The sequence below is a fragment of the Equus caballus genome, chromosome 12 (genome assembly GCF_041296265.1).
Source record: "Equus caballus isolate H_3958 breed thoroughbred chromosome 12, TB-T2T, whole genome shotgun sequence".
Lineage (NCBI taxonomy): Eukaryota > Metazoa > Chordata > Mammalia > Perissodactyla > Equidae > Equus > Equus caballus.
Window position 1 is genome coordinate 11676326 of NC_091695.1, and position 17817 is coordinate 11694142.

At 39.2% G+C, this 17817-nt stretch overlaps 1 protein-coding gene and 1 non-coding gene across 5 annotated transcripts in view; one reads left to right on the forward strand and one right to left on the reverse strand.

Annotated features, from left to right (window-relative positions):
* The window catches only part of CSTPP1 (centriolar satellite-associated tubulin polyglutamylase complex regulator 1), a 177542-nt gene that overhangs the window by 108271 nt on the left and 51454 nt on the right, over window positions 1-17817 (forward strand). The gene's annotated exons all lie outside the window — the stretch shown is intronic.
* LOC111776153 (U6 spliceosomal RNA) lies at window positions 3935-4038 on the reverse strand. Its single transcript, XR_002812107.1, has one exon. It is a non-coding gene; the product is annotated as a U6 spliceosomal RNA (small nuclear RNA).

The following is a 17817-nucleotide window of genomic DNA, read 5'->3' on the forward strand; positions in this document are numbered from 1 at the left end:
GATTGCGGTATGATGCACATGCCATCCAATTCACATAAAGTGTACAGTTCTCTGGTTTTCAGTATAGTCAGAGTTGTGCAAACATCACCACAATCAATTTTAGAATATTTTCATCAACCCCCCCCAAAAAAAGCCCCATACTCATTAGCTGTAGCTCCCTTTCCCCCACCCATCCCCTTGCAGCTCTAGGCAACCACTAATCTACTTTCTGTCTCTATGGATTTGCCTATTCTTGACATTTCATATAGACGGAATCATGTCATACATGGGCTTCTGGGTCTGGTTTCTTTCACTTAAAATAATGTTTTCAAGGTTCATCCATGTTGTAGCATGTACCATATACATACTTTATTCCTTTTTTATGGCCAAATAATATTCCATTGTATGGATATACCACATTTTGTTTATCCATTCATAGACATTTGGCTTATTTCTACTTTTTTGCTATTGTGAATAATGCTGCTATGAAGATTTGCATTCACATTTTTGTGTGAACATGTGTTTTCATTTCTCTTGAGTATATACCTAGGAGTGGAGTGCTGGGTCATATGGTAATTCTATGTGTAACTTTTTGAGGAACAGCCTGGCTATTTTCCAAAGTGGCTGAGCTATTTTACATTCCCACCAGCAAGGAATGAGGGTTTCAGTTTATCCACATTCTTCCCAACGCTTGATATTATCTGCCTTTCTATTACAAGCATCCTAATGGGTGTGAAGTGGTGTCTCACTATGCTTTTGATTTATGTTTCCCTGATGACTGCTGATGTTGAGCATATTTTCATGTGTCCATGGGCCATTTGTATGTTTTCTCTGGAGAAATGTTCATCCACATTGTGGTGTGTATCAGCACTTTGTTCCTTTTTATTGCTGAGTAATTCCATTGTATGAATATAGCACAATTTGGGTTTTGTTCATCTGTTAATGGACATGTGGGTTGTGTACAGTTTTTGGCTACTATGAGTAAAACTTCTAAGAACATTTATCTATAAGTCTTGTTGTGTACATATTTTTTCCCAGCTTTACTGCGATATAATTGACGTGTTAACATTGTGTAAATTTAAGGTGTAGGACATGATAAGGTGTACAACGTGATGATTTGATACATGTATGTATTGCTAAATGATTACCACAATCAGGTTAGTTAACACTTCCATCACCTCACATAATTGCCTTTTTTTATTTTTGATGGTGGTGAGAACATATAAGATTTACTCTCTTAGCAACTTTCAAGTATATAATACAGTATTGTTAACTATAGTCAACATGCTGTACATTCCATCCTCAGAATTTACTCATCTTCTAACTAGAAGTTTGTGCCCTCTGACCAACATCTCCATATTCCAACCCCCTAATCTACTCTCTGTCTGTGAATTTGGCTTTTTTAGATTTCACATATAATTGAGATCATATAGTATTTGTCTTTCTCTGAGTTATTTCACTTAGTGTAATGCTATCAAGGTCCATCCATGTTCTTGCAAAAAGTAGGATTTCCTTCTATTTACAGCTACATGATATCCCATTAGACACATATACCACATTTTCTTTATCCATTCATCTGTCAACAGACACCTAGGTTGTTTTCATGTCCTTTTTTTTTATGTTTTTTGGTGAGGAAGATTGGCCCTGAGCTAACATCTGTTGCCAATCTTCCTCTTTTTTTTTTTTTTTTCCTCTCCCCAAAGCCCCAGTACATAGTTGTATATCCTAGTTGCAGGTCATTCTATTTTTTCTATGTGGGATGACGCCACATCATGGCTTGATGAGCAGTGCATAGGTCCATGTCCAGGATCCAAACCTGCAAACCCTGGGCTGCTGAAGCAGAGCCTGTGAACCTAACCACTCGGCTACGGGGCTGGCCCCCTGTTTTCATGTCTTGACTATTGTGAGTAATGCTGTAATGAACATGGGAGTACAGATATCTCTTAGAGGTAGTGATTTCATTTTCTACAGATATATACTTAGAGGTGGGATTGCTGGATCATATAGTAATTCTATTTTTAATTTTGTAAGGAACTCAATACTGTTATAAATAATAGCTATACCAATTTACATTCCCACCAACACAAGGGTTCCCTTTTCCCCACATCCTTGCCAACACTTACCTCTTGTCTTTTCTATGATACCCATTTTTTACAGGTGTGAGGTGATAACTCATTGTGGTTTTGATTTGTATTTCCCTGATAATTAGTGATGTTGACCATCTTTTCCTGTGTCCCTGTTAGCCATTAATATGTCTTCTTTGGAAAAATATCTATTTAGATCCTCTGCCCATTTTCTAATTGGAGTATTTGTTTCGTTGCTATTGAGTTCTATGAGTTCCTTATGTATTTTGGCTATTAACCCCTTCTCAGATATATGGTTTGCAAATATTTTCTACCAGTGTGTAGGTTGCCTTTTCATTTTATTGATTGTTTCTCTTGCTCTGTAGAAGCTTTCTAGTTTGATGTAGTCCTGCTTATTTATCTTTGCTTTTGTTGCTTGAGCTTTTGTTGTTATATCCAAAGATTTGTTGCCAAGACCAATGCCAAGGAGCTTTTTTCCCTGTGTTTTCTTCTACGAGTTTTGTGGTTTCAGGTCTTACATTTAAGTCTTTAATCCATTTCAAATTAATTTTTGTGAGTGATATAAGGCAGAGGTCCAATTTCTTTCTTTTGCTTGTGAATATCCAGTTTTCCCAGCGCTATTTATTGAAGAGACTATCCTTTCTCCATTGCGTATTCTTGGCTCCTTTGTCAAATATTCGTTGACTGTGTATGCGTGTGTTTATTTCTGGGCTCTCTATTCTGTTCCATTGGTCTGTGTGTCTGTTTTTATGGCGGTACCACATTGTTTTGATTACTATGGCTTTGTAATATGGTTTGAAATTAGGAAATGTGATGCCTCCTGCTTTGTTCTTCTTTCTCAGAATTGCTTTGGCTATTCAGGGTCTTTTGTGGTTTCATATGGATTTTAGGATTGGTTTTTCTATTTCTGTGAAAAATGCCGTTGTAATTTTAATAGGGATTTCATTGAATCTATAGATGGCGTTGGGTAGTATGAACATTTTAACAATATTAATTCTTCCAATCTGTGAACATAGATATCTTTCCATTTGTTTGTGTCTTCTTCCGTTTCTTTCATCAAAGTCTTGTAGTTTTCAATGTATAGCTCTTTCACCTGCTTGGTTAAGTTTATTCCTAAATATTTTATTGCTTTCAATGCTATTGTAAGTGGAATTTTTTTAAATTTCTTTTTCAGATAGTTTGTTATTAGTGTATAAAAATTCAACTGATTTTTTTATGTTGATTTCACTCTAGTGAATTCATTTGTTAGTTCTAACAGTTTTTTGGTAGAGTTTTTAGGATTTTCTGTATATAAGATCATATCATCTGCAAACAGAGACAATTTTACTTCTTCCTTTCTGATTCAGGTGCCGCCTATTTCTTTTTCTTGCCTAATTGCTCTGGCTGGGGCTTCCAGTACTGTGTTGAATACAAGTGGTGAGAGTGGGCACCCTGTCTTGTTTCTGATCTTAGGGGGAAAACTTTCAACCTTTGACTATTGAGTATGATGTTAGCTGTGGGCTTCTCATGTATGGCCTTTATTTTGTTGAGGTATGTTCCTTATATACCCATTTTCTCAGAGTTTTTATCATGAAAGAATGCTGAATTTTGTGGATATGTGTTTTTATTTCTCTTGGGTAAATATCTAATGGTGGAGTTGCTGACAAACTGTTTTTCAAAGTGGTTGTGCTGTTTTACATTCCTACCAGCAATGTCTGGAAATTCCAGTTGTTATACATCCTTGTTAACGTTTGGTGTTGCCAGTCTTCTTTTCTCCCCCAGTTTTATTGAGATATAATAAGCATATAACATTGTGTAAGTTTAAGGTGTACCATGTGATGATTTGATATATGTATATATTGTGAAATGATTACAACAATAAGGTTATTTTTAAAAATATGGCACACTTCACAAGTTTGCATGTCATCCTTGTGCAGGGGCCATGCTAACCTCTGTATTGTACTAATTTTAATATATGTGCTGCCAAAGCGAGCACTGTCTTTTTAATTTTAGCTTTTCTAGTGGCTGTGAAGTGGTATCTCATTGTGGTTTTAATTTACATTTCCCTGATGATTAATGATCTTGAATACTTTTTTATTGCTGATTGGACAATTTCCTTTGTGATGCCATTTTTTTAGTGGGTTATTTGCCCATTTTTTAGTGGGTTCTTTGTTCTAATTATTGAGCAGTAGGAGTTCTTTATACTGGTTGCAAGTCAGATGCGTGTATTGCAAATATTTCTCCCATTCTTTGGCTTATTTCTTTCTTTAATGGTGTCTTTTATTGAGCAGAAGTTTTTAAAGTTCACTTTTTCAATTTCTTCTTTTAGTTAGTGCCTTCTGGGTCTAGTCTAAAAAAATCTTTGCATACCCTAAGTTTATGATACTATTACCCTGGATTTTCTTCTAAAAGCATTAGAAATTTAGCTTTTATGTCTAGGTCTATAACCCATCTTGAATTAGTTTTTATGGGTTGTTTGAGATTAGGTCAAGGCTCTTTTTTTTCTTCCATATGGATAGCTAGTTGTTTGGTCCAGCACCATTTGTTGAAAAGATTTTACTTTTCCCACTTAATTGTTTTGGTTCCTTTGTGGAAAAAAAAATCAATTGACTATATATGTGTGGGTGAATTTCTGGATTCTCTACTCTGTTCCATTGATCTATTTGTCAAAGTCTAATCTTGATCAGTTTAGCTTTAGAGTAAGGTAGAGTATGCCTGAAGCTTTTGCTTTTTCAAGATTGTTTTGGTCATTAGAGCTCCTTTGCATTTCCATTTCACTTTTAGAATAAACTTGTCAGTTTCTACAAAAAAGCCTAACAAGAATTTGAGATTGAAGAATCTGTAGATCAATGTAGGGAGAATTGTCATCTTTACAATATTGAATCTTCTAATCCATGAACATAGTACATTTTTCCTTAGGTCTTCTTTAATTTTTCTCAGCAATGCTTTATAGTGTTTAATATATAGATCTTATACAATTTATCAAATTTATCCCTAAATATATTATATTTTGTGCTACTGTTGCAAATAGTATTATTTAAAAAAATTTTTTACCAACTTTTTATTGCAAAAATATAGAAATATAATTGCTTTTCATATATTCCTCTCGTACCCTGTGACTTTGCTTAATTCATTTATTACTTCTCTTAGTTTCTTTGTAGATTCCTTGGAATTTTCCACATACAAAATGATGGCATATGCAAATAGAGACAGTTTTACTTCTTCCTTTCTAATCTCTGTGGGGTTTCTTTTTCTTTCTTTATTGCACAGAGTAGGACCTCATCACAATGTTAAATGGAAGTGATGAGAGCTGATATCCTTGCCTTGTTCCCAGTCATGGCAGGAAAGTTTTCAGTCTTTCTCATGGATGCCCTTTATTAAGTTGAGGAATTTACGTTTATTCTTAGTTTGCTGAGAATTTTTGTCATGAGGTGGTATTCAATTTTTAACATTGTTTTTCTGCATCTATCGAGATGACATAATTTTCCCCTTTATGCTGTTAATATGGATAAATCCATCTTAGTCATGATTTATTATCATTTTTACATATCGTTGGAGTCTTTTTACTAATATTTTGTTAATGATTTTTGCATCTATCTGCATGAGGTGTTTTAGGCTGCAGTTTCTTTTCTTTTAATATCTTTGTCTGGTTTGAGTGTCAGGATTATGCTGGCCTCACAAAATGAGTTGGGAAGTATTTCCCTGTGTTTTCTGAAAGAGTTTATATAAGGCTGGTAGTATTTCTCTTTTAAATGTCTCTTTTTCTAGGAAGACTTTTCTGAACTTTTAAATTAGATTTAATATGCTTCTTATAAGCTCTTTCCCTAACATTTGTCCTACATATAATTATTTTCTTGAATTCTGTCTTCTTCATTAGACTGTAAGCTCTGTGAGAACATGATCCCTCTTGCTCACTGCTGTATTCCTAGCATCTAGCCAAGTGCCGGGTTCACAGTGTATATAAATGAGTATTTTCTGAATTGTATTAAATTAAAGGGGAAATAAGAGACTAAGAAAACTGAGAGTTGTGGCAAAATACTGAAGGAAGACAATATAAAAAGTCTTCCTTTAAAAATAATTCTATCAGAGCAAAGAGGACAATGAGGCCTAGGTGGACAGTGTAACATTAGTGAATGAAAGAAAGGAGCAGAGCCTTCTCCTCCTTTTGGATTGAGTCTTCTGAGGCAAAAGGCTGCTCTTTGGACGGGAAAGGAGAAAATAAACACTGGTTCCAGGGAATGAAATCAAACATAGCTGAGATCTTGTGAGAGATCACGTAACTGCTGTAAGTGAGCTCAAGTTTCTAGGCCTAATTTACATTCCAGGGTACTGAAGCCTAGTAGATAAGCTGGCTGAACCACTGCCCGCAGTTTTGGAGAAACTGGAAAGTGTGCATGTTGGAGGCAGGGCGTAGGAGAGTGGAGAGCAGGAGTTCCCAAAGAATGGAGTCAGAAGGTCATTTCAGCATACTGAAAGCTGGTGACCTTGATATCCATCGTGGGTGATATTCTTCAACTATTTATTAAAAAGGATAAATTGTAGATGTTCAGAAAAGGAAGTTGTGATCACTGTAAGCCTACTGGAATTTATTGAAGAAGAAGGGGCGGGTGGTGACGAGGGAAGAGGAGAGGACGGAAGGGGTGAGGAGAGGAAAAAGGAAAAGGGCAAGGGCCCAGGTTTGATGGGTAAATAGGCCTAATTTCAACCCCAGCTCTTTCACTCCTTAGTAAAATGACATTGGGCAAGTTATTTAATTTCTAGAAGCCAAATTTCCTTAGTGGTAAAATAGAAATAATAAGAGCACCTACTTCAGAGAGTAGTCCTGAGGTTTAAATCAAATAATGTGTGTAAAGTGCTCCTTTATTGAAATCAGGGAAAATTGTGAAGGGAGTGACAATGATGAATGATGGTGATGGCAATAATGCTGAAGGGGGAGGAAGTGAAATAGTCAATGCAAACTTAGTCCCTTATTTTCCTTTTGAAGGGATTGCTAAACTGGTAAATTGGGAGAATGCTGTATCTAATCTAGCTATATTTATTATATTTGTTTACTTTAATTGGACTTCAACAAGACCTTGACAGCATCTCCGTGATATCCTTGTGAACAAGCAGAAAGAATATAGGCTGGGTGATATATAACTGATTGAACAATCATACCAAAATTGTGCTAATTAATGGGTTCATGTCATGCTGAAGGGAAGCCTCTAGAAGTATAATTCTGTATTATGTCCTTAGATGATCTTTTTTTTCCTAATCCATTATTTGCAAAAGAGCCTTGATAGCAAGCTACTCAAAGTTGGGAGAGAGAGCTAATAAGCTGGCTAAAAGAAATAAGACCTGAAAAGAGATAGTATAATATAGTGCAAAGAATATGGGCTGGGTGTCATGGGTCTACCACTAGCTGTGTGGCCTTTTCTTAACTACTGGAGCCTTTGTTTCCTAATTCATGTGGAGATAATACCACTTATTGCATGGTGGTTATGAGAAAAAAAAAATTAATATATGTGTATTCATTATCTATTGCCATGTAATAAATTACTACAAAACTTGGGGGCTTAAAACAATAAACATTTATTATTGCACAGTTTCTGAGAGTCAGGAGTCCAGAGCAGCTTACTTGGGTAGTCGGGCTCTTGGTCCGTCCCAAGGTGGAGATCAGGGTTTGGGTTGGGGCTGCAGTCATCCGAAGGCTTGAGTGGGACTGGAAGATCTGTGTCTAAGCTCACTCACATCGCTGTTGGCAGGAGGCCTCAGTTCTTCACCACACGTTCCTCGTGATAAAGTAGTAATAGCCTCTGCAGAACAAGTGATCTCAGAGAGAAAGCCAGCAAGCAGGAAGCCACAGTGCCTTTTGTGACCTAGTCTCTGAAGTCACGTACTGTCACTTTCTTTTTATTCTGTTCATTAGAAGCAAATCACTAAGTTTAGCCCATACTAAAGGGGAAGGGAATTAGGATCCACATATTGAAGGGAGGGGGGTATCATAGAATTTTGTGAACATTTCTTAAAACCATTACAATATAAAAAGTACTCTCTACAGTGCTTGGCACACGGTAGGCGCTCCATAAATGGCAGTTGTTAATTTACACCTAACACATCTGTCCTTGCTATAAAGCCATAGTGGGTAGGATGAGAAAAACTCATGGTTTTTTCAGATTCTTGGAAAATACAAAGAAAGAAGCACCTTATATCACTATATTCATTACATCTATTTTGTAAACTAAAATTATGGACTATTTTTGTACTGCAGATATTGTATTGAGAACAGTACTAATCAAAATAAAGTTTGCATGTTCTGCATCGGCGGCCTGGGGTTCACTGGTTCGAACCCTGGGTGTGGACGTGGCACTGCTTGGCAAGCCATGCTGTGACAGGCGTCCCACATAGAAAGTAGAGGAAGATGGGCACGGACGTTAGCTCAGGGCCAGTCTTCCTCAGCTAAAAGAGGAGGATTGGCAGCAGATGTTAGCTCAGGGCTAATCTTCCTCAAAATAAATAAATAAATTTCAGTAACACTTAGTAGGTATATCTAAAATATATAGTCAGCCTGCAAATACCAGTGACATGGATAATTTGAATGCCAATTAATCCAAACATTGATTTTGTTAAGAGTTTTATGCCTATACTTAAATGTGTGTATTGCTCATCTGAGAATTCATCGAATTTTAACTGTGTAATATACCAGCTCGTCTGAGTGTCCTGCTCTCCTTTCCATTTAAAAATGGGCCACAGCTAAGACTGACAGAGAGGCCCCAGTCTACAGCAAAGATAAGACTTGCTAGTTCACACACCTTCCCTGAGGGCAAGGAGTAATTTTGGGAGAGAAGTAAACCAACAAACAAAAAATGTTCTATCAACAAAGGGCTCAGTTAAGCAGGAGAGTTAATGTTGACAGTAAAAATTGAGAAGCAAGAATAAATACGGCCAAATCTCTGGGTGATCTAGATTTCCTCTGTTTGTGTATACATTTGCATACATATGGTTACATAATGTCCATCATTAGCCTCAAGGATGTTCATTGTAAACAAAAACATGAGAACTCTCAAATCCCAGGTGGACAGAGTAATTTACTAGGCAATTTTGGTAAGATAAAATCATTAAATTGAAGATATTGTCACACCTTAAACTGGTTAATTTACTGGTGTTTTGATTTGCATTAAACATTAGCCAGATCCTCAGGCTAGTGTCTGACATGGTTGAACTCTCCCTAGTGTCTCACGAACAGAGCAATCACACTTCTAAGATGTTCAGAACATAGTCACCGATTTGAAAGTAAATAAAATGGTCCCTGAGGAGCCAGTGTTTGCAGAGTTCACATGTATCTTTGTAGGCGTGGCAGGAAGTCTCCCGAGAGTTTGACAGGGGCCTCTTCACTTATAAGTGCATAACCCTCAAATACCGATCAGGTCAGCAGCGGCAGACAGAAAGTGGTGAGGACATGTCTAAAGTGTTGCTAGCCTTAGCCACACACTGACAGTCGTGATACATGTTGTCAGAAAAGTGAGCCACTAGAGAACCAAACAGTGAAGAGAAAATCTGTATTAAAAACAAACAGTATTTTATAACTGGAAAAAATATTTGCAAGTCATATATCTGACGAAGGCTTAATATCCATAATACATAAAGAACTCTCACAACTCAACAACAAAAAATCAAACAATCTGATCAAAAAATGGGCTGGAGACATGAACAGACATTTCTCCAAAGAAGATATACAGATGGCCAATAGGCACATGAAAAGATGCTCATCATCGCTGATCATCAGGGAAATGCAAATCAAAACTACACTAAGATATCACCTTACACACGTTAGAATGACAAAAATATCTAAATCTAATAGTAACAAATGTTGGAGAGGTTGTGGAGAGAATGGAACCCTCATACACTGCTGGTGGGAATGCACACTAGTGCAGCCACTATGGAAAACAGTATGGAGAGTCTTCAAAAAATTAAAAATAGAACTACCATACGATCCAGCCATTCCACTACTGGGTATCTATCCAAAGAGCTTGAAGTCAGCAATTCCAAAAGTCCTATGCACCCCAATGTTCATTGCAGCATTATTTACAATAGCCAAGACATGGAAGCAACCTAAGTGCCCATCAACAGACGAATGGATAAGGAAGATGTGGTACATATATACAATGGAATACTACTCAGCTGCAAAACAGAACAAAATCGTCCCATTTGCAACAACATGGATGGACCTTGAGGGAATTATGTTAAGTGAAATAAGCCAGTTAGAGAAGGATAATCTCTGTATGACTCCACTCATATGAGGAATTTAAAAATGTGGGCAAAGAGAACAGATTAGTGGCTACCAGGGGAAAGGTGGGGTGGGGGGTGGGCACAAAGGGTGAAATGGTGCACCTACAACACGAATGACAAACGTTAGCGTACAACTGAAATCACACAAGATTGTAACCTATCATTAACTCAATAAAAAAAAAAACCAGTATTTTAAAGTCATTTATTGTGTAGGGGACAAATAAATGGCTTTTTTAATCTTTTTGTTCTTTGAGAGTATCTCTCTATTATGGTCCAGGGCAATAAGCAAGCAATATGCATAATGTTGAACCAGAGTTAACAGGCAAAAAGGAACTCATGTTCACTATCGTCTTTTTAGTATGCCAAGGAAGTTTGTGATACAGTTTAGGGATAGTTCTCTCAAATATGTTTAAAACAAAACGTTTTGACCCTCAAGTGAGCTTTACTTATTGTCTTATATAGAATGCACGGTGACAAAGGGGTCACTAGAGGCCTCAGGGAATACCACCTACTGACTCATCCTCATGCAGGTTGCACAGCCTGTTCTGTGAATAATAAAGTAATTATTATAATAGTTGTCATTTAATGAGTACTGACCAGGTGTCAGGAACTGTGTTTCATCTTTACATGTGTCATAGTATTGAATCTTCTTAACCACAATTTGACTATTATTATTAACTCCATTTTAAAGATGAGGAAACGGAGGCAGAGAAGTTAAATAATTTGCCCGACATTGTTCCTGTAGTAAGTGGCAGAGCCCAGAATCAAACTGAGGTCTAAGTACCTCCATCCAGGTTGACTGTCTCAGTCCAAGTGTTTTATGGTGATGCGGAATATTCTCTCTGAGGAGGAACGATATCGTACCTTCTAACTTATTTTCAAAGAATGGCTGAGGATCCCCTCCTTTATTTCTTACTTATTCATGTGACCCTTTGTTTCCTCTCACCCTGGGGTAGGCTCCCCAAAGATATCCAGGTCCTAATCCCCTGTGAATGTTATCTTCTATGGCAGCAAGAACTTTGCAAATGTGATTAAATTATCAGGGGAGGTTATCCTGGATTCTCCAGGTGGAGCGTAAATGTGATCACAAGTGTCCTTATAAGGAGCAGACTGACAGAAGAGGAAAAGGCAATGTAAAAACCGGAAACAGGTGGGTTGGGGGGCCGTGATGTGATGCAGGGCCACAAGCCAAGGAGTGAGGACAGCCTGTAGAAGACGGAAAAGGCAAGGAAACAGATTCTCCCTTAGAAACTCCGGAAGGAGCCAGCCCTGCTGACACCCTGATGTTAGCCCTGTAGGACTCACCTTGGACTTACTGCCTCCAAACGGAAAGAGAGTGAATTTCAGTTGTTTCAAGCCGCCTGGTGTGTGGTAATTTGTTACAGCAGCCATCGGAATCTAAGACATACCCTGGATTACTGGCTTCATGGCTTATTTGCTTCATACTTTGTCCTTGTATTTTTCCTGCACTTTGTAATTATTTTGTTACTTTCCCGAGTTCAACTGTAAAGTGTGTAAATAACATGTATGTGAAAGCATTGTTTCAGATCAAATCTAAGGAAGAGCGTCAAGAGTTTAGCTAAGCTACTCCAGAGTATTGCTACCTTGTCATCCATCCATTTCGTTTGGCCAAACTGCCTGCAGTGACCTTAAACTGACCCTAGCCCCCACCTGCAGCACATGCCCTGTGTAACAGCCCACAGGGTCACAAGCAAATATGAGCTCCTGATATGACTTTCCCAAGAGCCCTGTGATCGACAGTCTCCCCTACCTCCCAGGCTCTTCCCCTTGGGCACCCCGTAGATAAACCCCCACGGAGCTCACCAAAGCCCCACGCTTTTTGTTTGAATTGAGTTCACTTCTGCTCTCAGCCTGGAAACCCCAAAGCACTCCACCCATGGACCCTAATAAAGGCATGTTACCCCAAGTCCTATCACTCTCTTTGTCTACACTGTGCCTTGATCTCCCCAGGTAGCCTCTCCTGGTGTGGTTTGTGCCTCCTCCGGGAACTATCAGTAATAAATGTCTCTATTTCAATTTCTCTTACGGTCTGTCGTTGAACTGAGACTCAGCATCTGGCACCCCATGCTCCACTTAACCAATGTTAGTTTCACAAAGTCTTAACAAAGGTGTTTTATTTTCAGAGAATCTCCTATCCTGTGGCTATCCCATATCCCAGCCTTTCCTACAGCCGCCGTGGAAAAGGGAAAGTGATGGGGCCGGTGTTGCTAAGCGTTTAACTTTCGAGATGAGGGAGCAACACATTTATAGGAAAATGTCAAATAATAGGAGTCAGATCGATTAATCATGACCCACATCTCTGACTAGAAATGCAGTAGATTTCCTCCATTCTCCTCACTCTTTATTTTAAAAACATTTCAAACCTACAAGAACGTTATGAGAGTCATGTAAAGGCGCCTGTATGCCCTTCCCCTGGATTCATCAAATGCCACCAGTTTGTTACATTTGTGCATAACAGGTAGGTAGGTAGATGGATCGTTTGAAACTAAGTTACAGGACTCGTGACACCTTACCCCTACAAACTTCATCTCCTAGGAGTAAGAACATTCTCCTATTCAGCAAAACCCCAATGTCATTATCACATTTAAGAAAATGAACAATAATTCCATAACGTCACCTAACATCCAGTGCAAATTGCAATTTCCCCAGTTGTTCTCAAATATATTTAACAGCTATTTGCTTTTTTGACCCAGGATCAAATCAAAGTTTACCCATTGTGCTTGATAATGTCTCTTTAGCTTCTTTTAACCTGGTACAGACCCTCTGCTGGGTTGTTTTTCATGGCATGTTTTTCTTGTGTTTTGCCTGACCCTCTCCGCACTCGAATATAACCTCCACAGGCAGGGATGTTGATCTTTTTTGTTCATTGCTGTATCCTCAGCATTGAGAATGCTGCCTGGCACATATTAAGGCTTAGTAAATATTTGTTGAATAAACAGATGAGTGAATGAATTAAGCAATACAAGTATAATGAGCGTCATGAAAGGTGATTTAGAGGTTGCCCAGGGGGCTGAGAATCTAATCTGTTGTTTGTGTGTAACTCTCACCTGTGTGTTCCAGGCTCATTTTACAAATCAAACGGGGAAATATAAATACAATAAATATAAATAAAAATTGAGTTTAAAGAACACCCGACTGAAAAAGTTGGTCAAGAAAAAGAGACATATGGGGCCGGCCCGGTGGCGCAGTGGTTAAATTCGCACGTTGTGCTTCTTGGCGGTCTGGGGTTCACCGGTTCGGATCCCGGGTGTGGACATGGTACCGCTTGGCACACGATGCTGTGGTAGGCGTCCCAGATAGAAAGTAGAGGAAGATGGGCACGGATGTTAGCTCAGGGCCAGGCTTCCTTAGCGAAAAGAGAAGGACTGGCAGATGTTAGCTCAGGGCTAATCTTCCTCAAAAAAAAAAAAAAGAAAAGAAAAGAAAAGAAAAAGAGACATGATAACATGCACCATAACAGTAAACTAGAAAAGACTTAAATTGACTATTGGGCAACAAGGTGATGCGACTGTCAAGATGCTAAATTAGGCTCAGGTTGATACAAAAAGAACATAGGCCATAAGGAGAAGGTGATTATTCTGCTCTATTTCTTCATTCTTTCATTCAACAAGTATTTATTGAGCCTACTGTATGCCAGGCATTGTTTTATAGATTCTTGAATATCATCTTTTTTAACCATGAAATAGTGGTAGAGAGATATTCACAGTTTCATTTTGGAATAAGGGAAGGTAATTTTCACAGAAATAAAACTATTGTGTCATTTGGAGATATTATTATTTTATTGATTGACTTAAAATTGCTTCTTTTCAGCTCATCACTGCAATTAGAGAAATAAATTTCTGAGGGGAAATGGCCTAGAATAGCATGACCAAGCAAAGTGCAGTAATCATCGCATCTCTTTCCTGAGAGAACTTTCCTGTAATTGTTTAGTTCAGCCTGAAGAGCCACCTGTGACACTTGAGAGCCACTGAGGGGAAAAGAGGGACTGAGCCCAGTCCACTGTTTAGAGGACCTAAGGGATGAGTCTTGTTTCAGTTGCCCGTGTTAGGCAGGATTTCATCTATGAATCTCGTTCTCTTGTTCAACTCCAGTTTCCACAGATTTCTGTTTTCCTTTGCTCTCTAGTCAAAAGGAAAAATACTCACAGGATTCTTAGAAATACTGGAGCAGTAAATTGTTTGAGGGACTTGAAACACCCTTTTTTCTGTCCCTCCAAAGCCTTAAATGGTACTTGCTTCATTGAAGCTTACAGATCATTAAAAGCAGCCCTGCCAGGGTGATGTAATATATGTTTTAGCTTCCAATAGAAAGAAAAGCTCTACCAAACTGATCTTTGAGTCATGCAGGATTTTTTCTTTTCTAATTTTAGTGTTCTTGGGCATTCTAGCACCTTTTTACCACCTGTCATATACAAAATTCCCATAGCTTCCTTGAGCCAAAAATGAACCTGGTATCACCTCTAACAGCTATGAATTCCTAGCCCTTTTCAAATATGTTACTATTTGCCCATTTTATTCATTATAGAGCGGCTCCCGAGGACTAGTGATATGGAGAAACAGAAATAACGCAGCAGAAGAGCAGTAGTTACATGGACATCAAGAGGACCATTGCAAACCTGAATTTTTTTGCATCTTTACGGCTTTAGGTTAAAGTGACTATAGATTGGCAGAGGCGAGCCATCTCCAATTTGACCCTTTGTTAAGCTAAAAACTACATAACGACTAAGGATACCCTACTTCCTGTTACTAACGGAGAGAGAAACATAAAGGGCCAGACTAGCAAGAAAAAGAAATAACATTTGGTGAGTGCCTGCAATGAGGTGGGCATAATTCATACAGTGTCACATTTAATCCTCATCACAATCTGCAAGGTATTATTATCTCTGTATTATAGAGAAGACTGAGACTCACACCGAATTTGCTCAAGGCCATGCAGTAAGTAGTGGAGGAGCCGGCCCCGTGGCCGAGTGGTTAAGTTCACGCACTCCACTTTGGTGCCCCAGGGTTTCGCCGGTTCGGATCCTGGGCACGGACATGGCACCGCTCATCAAGCCATGCTGAGGCGGTGTCCCACATGCCACAACTAGAAGAAGGACCCACAGCTAAAAATATACAACTATGTACCGGGGGGCTTTGAGGAGAAAAATTTTAAAATAAAATAAAATAAAATCTCAATAAGTAGTGGAGAAGAGATTCTAAAATGATTCTATTTGGCTTCAAACCTATGCCCTTTCGACTACTTCTTTCTCCCTACCTCTCTGACCAGTCCTCCTCAGTGTCCTTCACAAGTTACTCTTCTGCTGTTCTCATCTTAAATGGTGGTATTTCCCAGGGTTCCTTACTTGACTCATTGCTTTTCTCACTACACAGAGTTACTGAGCAGTTTTGTCTCTTTTGACTTTCCCTACTACCTTAGGCAAATGACTTCTAAATCTGTATTTCTGTCCTGGAACCCCCCTGAGCACCGGACTCATACATCCAGTGGCCTGTCAGCCTCATACATCTCCACATGTGTGTCTGGCAGCCCCTCATTTTCAACATGTCGGAAGCAGAACTGCTCACCCTCACCCTTGAATCTGCCTCTCCTCTGGGGTTCCCCCTGTCAGTTCCCAGAGTTATTCTGTACCGTTCTAGACTTCTCCTTCCCCTCACCCTGCACATACGGTCAGCTAAACAGTCCCACTAATCTTACCTTCAAAGTAGTTCTTGAATGCATGACCTTTCCTCTTGATTACTCTTACATTACCCCAGTTCTTACTCGAACTTTGCAGTCTCTCCCATCCATTTTGCTCCCTGTAGAATCCAGTGATCTATGTTCGAAGAAAATCTGACTGTGCTGCTTTTCTTCTTTTACTTAAACCCCCCCCTTTTTTACTTTTACTCAAAGTGCCCCCGTCATCTGTAAAATGAAGCACACAAGGCTTTGTCTGACCGCCCTCTTCAGCCTCACTTCCAGCAACTCCTTGCCTTAAAATCGACTCTTCAGGGGCTGGCCCCGCGGCCGAGTGGTTAGGTTCGCGCGCTCCGCTGCACGCGGCCCAGTGTTTCGTTGGTTCGAATCCTGGGCGCGGACATGGCACTGCTCATCAAGCCACGCTGAGGCAGCGTCCCACATGCCACAACTAGAAGGACCCACAACGAAGAATATACAACTATGTACTGGGGGGCTTTGGGGAGAAAAAGGAAAAAAATTAAAAAGTCTTTAAAAAAAAAAAATGTACCCTTCAGTTAGACTGAACTCCGGTGCTGCTCGTTCCCTCCTCTCACGTGTTAGTTCCCATCACGGTGCCCTTGTTGAGGCTCTGCGTGTAACTCCCACTTCAGTGCTCAGCTCAGGTGGCAGCTTCTTGAGAACACCTTCCCTCGGCAGTCCTTTACCTCAACCCACCAAGTGGGCCAAACCCTGCCCTGTGAGTTCCTAAGCTCCTGTCGTTACGCTTTCAACATGTCTTGAAATCGTTGTCTGCCTTCCCCATTAGACTTTAAGCTCTTTGGGCTCAGAGACCACGCCTTATTCAGTTTTATAATCCTAGCGCCTAGCCCAATGCCTGGGACACAGAGGGCTCTAAATAACTGTTTAAACTTAATTGAACAACAGCATGCTATCCCTCAAGAACGACGTCTATGTCGGAGGCTCAAACCAGATCCTTCTTTATGTAAATTAAGTCTGACAACTATTAAAACACCAGGACATCCACCACCAAAAAAACACCTGATTCAAAATGGGCAAAGGACTTGAATAGACATTTCTCCAAAGAAGATATACAAATGACCAATAAGCCATGAATGAAATGAAAAAATGTGTAACGTCACTAATCATTAGGGAAATGCAAATCAAAACTACGATGAGATATACTTCACACCCATTAGGATGGCTACTATAAAAAAAGAAACAAAAAAAAATGTTGGCAAGGATGTAGAGAAACTAGAACCCTTGTGCACTGTTGGTGGGAATGTAAAATGGTACAGCCAATGTGGAATACGGTACGGTGGCCCCTCAGAGAAATAAAATTATCATGTAATCCAGCAATTCCACTTCTGAGTATACATCCTCAAAAACAGGGTCTCAAAGAGATATTTGTACACCCATGTTCATAGCAGAATGATTCACAATAGCTAAAATGTGGAAGCAACCAAAATGTCTATCAGTTGTCAGATCAATGGGTAAGCAAACTGTGGTATATATATACACAATGGAATATTATTCAACCTTAAAAAGGAAAGAAATTCTGACACATGCTACAACATGGATGAACCTTGAAGACATCATGCTGAGTGAAATAAGCCAATCACAAAAAAGACAAATACTGGATGAGTCCACTTATATGAGGTACTTAGAGTTGTCAGAGTCATAGAGACAGAAAGGAGAATGGTGGTTGCTGGGGTCGGGGAGGAGAGGGAAATAGGGACTTATGGTTTAATGGGTGTAGCGTTTCAGTTTTGCAAGATGAAAAGAGCTCTGGAGGTAGACGGTGTGATGGTTGCAC